The sequence below is a fragment of the Choloepus didactylus genome, chromosome 12 (genome assembly GCF_015220235.1).
Source record: "Choloepus didactylus isolate mChoDid1 chromosome 12, mChoDid1.pri, whole genome shotgun sequence".
Taxonomy (NCBI): Eukaryota; Metazoa; Chordata; class Mammalia; order Pilosa; family Megalonychidae; genus Choloepus; species Choloepus didactylus.
The window spans coordinates 99,943,454-99,952,094 of record NC_051318.1 but is presented as its reverse complement, the minus strand read 5'-3'; positions in this window follow the sequence as shown (position 1 = coordinate 99,952,094).

The following is an 8,641-nucleotide window of genomic DNA, read 5'->3' as shown; positions in this document are numbered from 1 at the left end:
GGCAGCGAGAGGCACGTTATTACTGAACTCGACTCCTACACGGGTTCCATCTTACTCATCTGGCACAGGGTCATATCAGTGGCTTCATTTCACAACCTCCCCCACTTTTTTCAATCCAACCACAAGCCGGCTTGTGTCCTTGTTGTTTTGTTTTGAGAAAGTTGTAGAGTAAGCCCTAATGGTTACTCTTGGGTGAGACCCAAGATGCAAAAAAACTTACCCAAGATGAGACAAAACTTATATACAAACAGGTGTGCCTTTGATAAATAGAAGTGAGGTTGGTTGTCCCAAAGTAGCTAGGACTGAATGAGGAAGTCTCCATCTTTTAAAATTCCCCATGGCAAAACCAAATTTCATAGCTACACTTGATTACCAGCTAGGCTTATTCTTCCTGCCACACTGACCGACGTCACTGATAAGGATTGTTTCGGTTTGGTTGCAAAGATTGAGCCTCACCCAATCTTTACGTTAAAGATGTGTCTTTAAAATAAGTCAAGGAAAACTAAGATTGATTTTAAAAATAACTTAATTTTAAAGGTAAAGAACTAGACCTAGCTCATAAACTAGCCAGATCCAAGGAGGTTACTCTTTTCCTTCTCTCTTTAGTCACCTCTCTCCCTTTTCACTTGTTTGGGTCATGTTTTCTCCTAACCACTTGATCTCCTAAGTTTACTTTGCAGCTGAACAAAATGGTTGCCTTGGCTCTACATCTCCCATATGACCTCTGCAGGGTTGTGTAATATGAAACACAATTATTTAGCACAGCAGGCAGTGTGGCAGGGAAGCAATGTCTGGCATCTCTAGCACAAATGTCTTTAAATTGTGTCCCCATTCAGGGCAAACTTGTCCCTGACCACCATTTAAAAGTAAGAGTTTTATACATTTGACATCGCTACAGTTTTTAATTCTGCCCTCATTCTTAAAAGTAAAACTGGACAAACTGAGCAGAAACTTTAAATGGCACATGTGATCGTGATTCGAGAAGATCTGGAAACCTTCTATCCAGGTGGAATAATGTATGAACTGTCAACTCTTTCAGAAAGCTATTTGCCGGCGGACATTGTCACGTCCCTCGAAGTTACAACATCACCAAGAACCTAAAACACGTGGGATGCACACAGTTTACAGTAAAATCAATAAAACTTGGTTAATCTCTCTTGCCACTTTGTTTTCACAAGCTACACCTCCCTCCCACAGCTCATGAATGCACGGAAAATAATGACACCCAATGGCAAGTCTATCGGGCTTTGCATCCAATTCTTAATACTCTCCCCAATTTTCTTTAAAGTAAGAAGAATGTTTACGGTGTGATAACAGCACATTCGCAGTGCAACTGTGGCTAACCGTCCGGAAAGCAAACACCTGGGGCCATCCCTGTTGAATATGTTCTGCAGGATTAGTCCCCACGGAACAAAAGTGCTGGGTGAGAGAACTGCTGTATAACTAGCCATTGACCCGTCACTGAACTTATCACTTGCTGTTTTCTTCTTATAATCTAAATCTGGAAATACGCTGTCTGGTCAGCAGTGCACTACCCAGTCATTCAGCAAAATGCTCCAGATGCCATAAAAGCGTTGCCTGTGTGCTAGAGAATGATCTTGTAAAATACAGTCTAAGGACTGTGCAGAGGCTGTATTTCAGACACGGCCAAACTGCTTCTGCTGAGACACCTTTGAAATACAGCCAGGCGGCAGCTATGTGCACTCGGAGACACCGTGGTTGTCAGTCTGTCTGTGCAGCTGATCCTGCCACTGGCCAGCGTTGGGAGGGTGTCCTAAATCAATCTCACTGGGCCCCTAGCTGGCCAAGCCTGTCTCAGGACATCCCTCCCAAATCGATACCCTCTTCAGTCCAACTTTGTAAGATCGGTCAGTGCTCTCCGGCCAACATCAAAGTGGAAAACAGGCACACATCTTATGTGATCAATCTTACATGCATTGATAAAGAGAAAGTCAACAGTTTGAAAAACAACTGGAGTGGCTATTTTGAAGGAATCATGATGCTTTAAAAGAATACCAGACATTGAATGGCTATATCCAGCCTTTTTGTTTGTTAGCCCCGGGCCTTGGTTTTAATTTATTCTTAGGGTGGGCTTTGTTTGCTGTTTTGTCTTTTGCTTTCCAACAAATATTTTGTGTTGATTTTCCTGATGACAGCTGCCTGTGTATTGATGCTATGTGTAGCTACAAATTGTGTTAGTCATCTCTCCATAAGCTTTTTTGTTAATTGGACCTTGCAATTTTTTCTCAACCCTGTGGACTTCTCTTCGCCCTGGTCTAAGACCCTATAGTATTTCGTCTCCATTGTTAGCCTCCTAACTGGTCTCCTCCACCCTACACTTGCTCCCCCAATCCATTCTACATGCTGCACTCAGGGTATTGGTTTTTAATACAAATCTGACCAAGACAACTCTGTGCTTTAAATCTGCAGTGATTTCCTCTGTGCACGCTATAGTCTGGCCCCTTCCTACTCCTCCAGCTCCACCCTCCACCCCACCCCATCACCCTCCCCACCCCAGCACCTGCACGCACCCCTTAGGGCCACAGTGGTCTTCTTTGATCTTCTTTCCCCAAATCCTTGCCCCTTGAACCACGTTGCCTTCCCAATGCTAACGTTCACCACCAGAAATGCCCTTTCCCACATCTTCACCTGCAAACACTCTTACCTATGCTCTCAACCTGAACTCGACTTCTTCAGGCAACTTTCCCTGATTCCCCATTCCAGGAGCGGTCCTGTTATGTGCTCTCAAAGCCCCCTGCTCATCCTCACACTACTTATCACACATGTAATTAATTATGGGTGCAGTTTGCTGTTGCGTGCCTGGTTTTGTGCCAGGCCGGGACGGGTTTGCTTTGACTCTTCCAGATCCTTATGAAAGTAAATACCACTCAATAAACATCTCCCCCACCCCATCGCACACACAAGTGTAGTGCATTGCCTTTACAGGGCGTGATACAAGTTCAAAAGGACAACATGACTGGTTAGGGAGCTTGAGAGCAAGCTGTCCTTTGAGAGCACACACTAGGGCTTCCTGTCACCCAGGAGAATTTCCCTAGCATTATGGGTTTTTCTGTTGTGGTTGTTCATGTTTTTTTTGTCTTACCATTTTCTTAAACTTTGATATCCATTTCTGATGGTCTATGCTAGAATCTAATCCTAGACCTATATTCATGGCCTAGGAGATGGCTCATTCCATTATTCTACATGTAAACTCCCTTAATTACTCAAATAAACTGAAAGTTACAGGCCACTTTCTACAATATGGTATCTGAACAAATACACTCATATTAAATTGAGAAAAACCTAATACGGAAAAGAAAAGCCATTTTCACAGACATCCTCTTAACACATCACTAATTTAAGGGTCCTGGTGTTGAAAGTCAGGCTCTTTGTAGTCCACATGCAGATTTCCAGGGCTATGGGATGTACTCCATCTCCTTGTAGGGTTTGACACTAAGAGAGAAGCCAGTATGTTTGCTACACGCTCCTTTCTGAGAGAAGTCCACCTTTCTCAACAGAGGCTTGTGAATTAAATATCACTGCACTGAGAAATGTCCAATGGCTTAAGGTACACCAACTCCGAGAAAAGGTGACTCCATGTTCTCTATAGAGGAAACAGGAACCTGGGAACCAGGCTAGTTCCAGCAGGTAAGAGAGGCCCTTTGGAGAAGCCACTGCTGGAGATTCCAGCAGTCCTCAGAAGTTGGAGGACAGCAGTCTGTAGTCACCACTTAGAGCCCAACTAGAGGAAATGAGTCTGAACCTCCTCCAGAGAAATCGAGGTTAGACAAAAGGAATAATCTGTGGAAGACAGTTAGCCGAGTGGAATGCCCATGTGTTTGCTGAGCATTTTTAAGAGCCAACTGTCCTCCCCAGAGGCTGTGACTAATTTAAAAATCCTATCACCATATTCAGAAATGCAAACTGGTCATAGCCACAACCAGTTTCAAGAATAAATGACTAAGCCTGGGGAACTGATATGCAAGTCTTGATCCACCCAGAAAGGGTTCTGGGATATTTCTCTACAATGTGAGAACTTGGGAATTTTGTTTTAAGTGACTGCTGAAATAAACTTTGTGGGACAAGCAAGCTACATGGAGATAAATAAACCAGAGGGGTTTTTTTTTAAAGGGTGTTTATTCAAAATTGAGAAAAGCAACATAATTCACTACATGTCAAGAGAAAGCTTAGGAAAGATATCGCACCATCATCTAACATTATGTGGCAACCACAGTTTTTACAAAACTGTCAAACTCCCAATAGGTAAAAGAGGAATCTTTGAATTCAGAAGTGCATATTGTTCTTCGGCTAAAAATAACAGAAAAAAATCTCAATCCCTTAAACACACAGTAATCTCTTAGGATCTCTTTAATTTAATGCACTTCCTGTGACCCACAAAAATTACTGAATACCTATTATGTGCCTATTATGTGTAAATCTTCTTATAAACAACAAACTGAACATTTAAATATGAGAGAAAAAAATTAGAGAAAACGCCTTTTAAAGAATTTTTAGGTATTTAGCAGGGTTTGAAAATTGCATTATACATTTTAGACATGATAGTGCACTTTGGCTAGTCAGTATATATATATATATTTCTTTCTTCTCATGCTTGGTAGAGTTCCTCAAACTACAGAAACGTACACAAAATCCATTTTCCAATGATTTTTTCTCTGCTTGAAACTTTAAGAACACGTTCTAGAATTGAGACACCAGTGACCACAGCAAACGGGCTGATGTATGAATGTGCATGAATTTTATGTACAACCACGCACCCACCCCCCTCCCCCACGCCCCAAGCCCCTCCCGGCTTCCCTGGGGATGTCTGGTCTCCAGTCTGGGAAACGAAGGCGCCTCCTCCACATCCGCTCCCAGGGTCTCCCCCCAGCAGCCAGGCCGCGGGGACAAATGCTGACTCGTAGCTGCGGCGGCTCAGCAGCCTTCCCTCCCCCGGCCTCGCGGAGCCGGACGCAGCCCAGCGACCCAGTGGGGTGGGGAAACCGTCTTCACGCTCTGCAGACGGCTGTGGGAAGAGATACCCCGGAGCCTCGGGCGGGCTGACCGTAGGAGCTGCAAGCAGAAAGAGCCTCCGTCACTCGGGATCAGAAAGAAAAGGAAGGAAATTAAAGGTCAAGGGGACTCAGGAGGCAAAGGGAGAAGAGGGAAAAAAAGACGTGCATAAAGTGAAGTGGTGAAGAGCGGAGTGCCCCACCGTTTCCTGGAGTTGAGAATGTTCTGCCCCTGCCCCTGCCCCAGCTGGGGGGCCTCCGTGCAGGATGTGTGGCTGTCCCGGGAGACCCCAGCCACGCAGAGTGGCTCAGGGCTTTCAGCTGACTAACAAATATTCCTTGGCCAGACGCCTAGACACATGTGTTCAGTTGATTGCTCACTAGATTCCCTTGAGAAAGCTTTTCACTTTTGCATTCCACAAAGGAGAAGATGTAGTGGAAGTGACTGGGCTAAGAACATGCCTCAAGATGTCTCTGTCTCCCAGACTTGGGGGATAAGCTACTGTTCCCCACTGGTTAATAATCTGCAATTCTGTCCCCTTTCAGACCCTGAGGGCTGAATTCTGTCATCTCAGACATTTAAATCGTATCAGTAAAATAAAAAATTTTATTCTCAAGAGCAGTTGTATGATTCCAGTCATAAGTTCTACAACAGACAAAACGAATCTATGATATTAAAAAATCGGAATAATGGCTGCCTCTGGAAGAAGGGGGGGTGAGGCTTGACTGGGAAGGGACTTGAAGGGCACTTTTTGAGATGGTGGAATTTTTCCGGATCTCGATGGCTGTTTCCATGATGCAGCCAAAGGCATCTATCAAAACTCTCCCAGTGGCACCCTTAAGATGTATGCATTTCATTGTAGTATGTAAATTTTAACTCAAAGGAAAAGAGAATCAGAAAATATTTAACTCTAGTTAATGATCTGCTTGGTGATATGTTCTGGTGTCTGCAGTATACTTTGAAGTGTAGCCAAAAAATAAGATGTACTGATGGATAAAGGGATAGTTAGTTGAATATCTACATATGAAGTAAGGATAGTAAAATGTTCCTTTTTGGACTCTAAAGGGTGGGTATATGGTTGTACACTGTAAAATTCTCAAAACTCTTCTGCTTGAAATTTTTATAACAAAATATTGGTCAAAAGCATTTGTGAATTGTTTCTAAGTGTGAGATTTCACATTTAGATAGATCATTGCGGGAACAGACGTCACATCTGATTCATCCTATCTATATGATATAGACAACCCTACCTCTGTGTATAAATGCCACAGATACACACTCAGTTGCACAATTTATGTTTTACATTAAAAATAAAAGCATGCTTAAAAGGGCATCCTATGAGTTAAACTGAGCATCAAATAGATCTTATCACATGCACAGGCAGACTGCTAGCAACATAAGACGAGAACTTTTGTCTGCTGATTCACAGTTTTGCATGCAAAAAGCATGCACCGAAATATACTGGGCACTGGTCTCACGGGCTGGTGTTGTAAGGAGCTGCTACCTAATGTTATATGCAGGGTGATAGGGAAAGTTCCTGTATCTCCCCAAGTGTCTATCCCCATATGACATTTCCACTTTACTAACTCCTTTTGACTAAATTACAAGAAGCAGAAATTAAAAAACTAATTTATGGAGAGGGGATAAATTACATAGATGGATATGTAAATGGGGGGGGTGGAGCAGAGAGAGAGAAAGAGGTAGAAATTGAGTTCTCAACTTGCTCTTTCTTTACTCATAACTGGCCTCCCTCCTTACAGTTTTTGAGGTGTTTCCAGTAAATGTACATGTAGTAAATTGATTAAAATATAAATAAGAAGAAGGCATTGGGACCAGGTAAAATAGAAATGAGTGGTGATTTAAGGGGAAAGAAGGAAGGAAAGAAGAAATAGAAAGAAAGGAAAGAAGGGAGAGAGGAAGGGGAGATACAAAATATAAGACACAGGACCCTAGAAAAATAGAGTTGAGCTTTATATTTGTCTCTGAACCGCAGAGAGAAAGAAGTTATATTTAATGCTAATTTATTTAACACAATGTTCTAAAGCAGCTTCCTCGTATGAAACATTTTGAAAATATTCAGTAATGTCACTAATTGTCCCCTCAACACCATTCCCGCCCCCAGAAAATGCAGTGAATGATTTTCTATGCCTACTTCTTGTCATAATCTTCAGCACAAAATCTAAGGCACAACTCAACAACGAGAAGACAAATAACCCAGTTTAAAAATTGGCAAAGGACTTGAATAGACGTGTCTCCAAAGAAGATATACAAATGACCAATACAAATCAAAATCACAATGAGATGTCACTTCAAACCCAATAGATTGGCTGTTATTAAGAAAAAAAAAAAAAAACAAGGGGGTGGAATGTGCTGGTTTGGATGTATTATGTCCCCCAAAACACCATTATCTTTGATGCAGTCTTATGTGGGCAGACGTATTAGTGTTGATTAGTTGTAATTCTTTGATTGAGTCTTTCCATGGAGATGTGACCCACCCAACTGTAGGTGATAATTCTGATTGCCATATGATCTGGCAATCCCACTTCTAGATATACCCAAAAGAATTGAAAATAGGGACAAAAACAGTATTTGCACACTGATATTCATTATGGCATAATTTACAATTGCCAAAAGATAGAAGCAACCCAAGTGTCCATCAACCAATGAATGGATAAACAAAATGTGGATATACACACATACACACACACACACACACACACGCACACACAATGGAATATTATTGACCCATAAAAAGGAATGAAATTCTAATACATGCGACTATGTATATGAACCTTGAAGTCATTATGTAACATGAAATAAACCAGACACTTAAGGACAAATATTGTTTGATCTCACGGATATGAAATAATTAAATAACCAAATTCATGGAACCAGAAACTAGAATACAGGTTACCAGGTGCTGGGATGGACGTAGGGAATGGGGAATTCATGCTTAATTGGGGTACAGTTTCCATTTGGGTGATGGGAAAGTTTTGGTGATGGATTGTGATGATAGTAGCACATTGCAAATGTTATTAACACCCCTGAATTACATATTTGGATGTGATTTTAAAGAGCACAGTTTAGTTTTTATATGTATTACTAAAATAAATTTTTTTTTAAATATAGGACTGTACAACACAAGCAGTGAACCCTAATGTAAACTATAGACTATAGTTAATAGTATAATTATAATAATGTTGTTTCTTGACTCAAAACAAAGGTACTGTAGTACTAATAAAGTGTTAATAATAGGGAAATCTGTGGGGGAGGGGCAGGGGGTATATGGAAACTCCATATTTTTGCATGATTTTTCTGTAAACTGATGACTTCTCTTATTAAAAAAAATAATAAATAATAAGAAAAAAGCTATTTAATGTAGCAGAAATCATTTAAAATAAAAGAAGTTTTGAGAAAAAATCTTAATTCATCCTATCAGCTGACACTTAATAGTAAATGACATTTGTAAATTAATTAGGCAAGTAATTTTCTGCTTCAAATTATAGAACTACCACAAGAATGACCAATGAAGAAGGAAGTAATTCTCACAATCTTTGTCAGATAAGATCTTAGCAAGCCTGGCAATCCGGGATCCAAGGAGAATTATCACGATCATTGCAGACTCAAAATA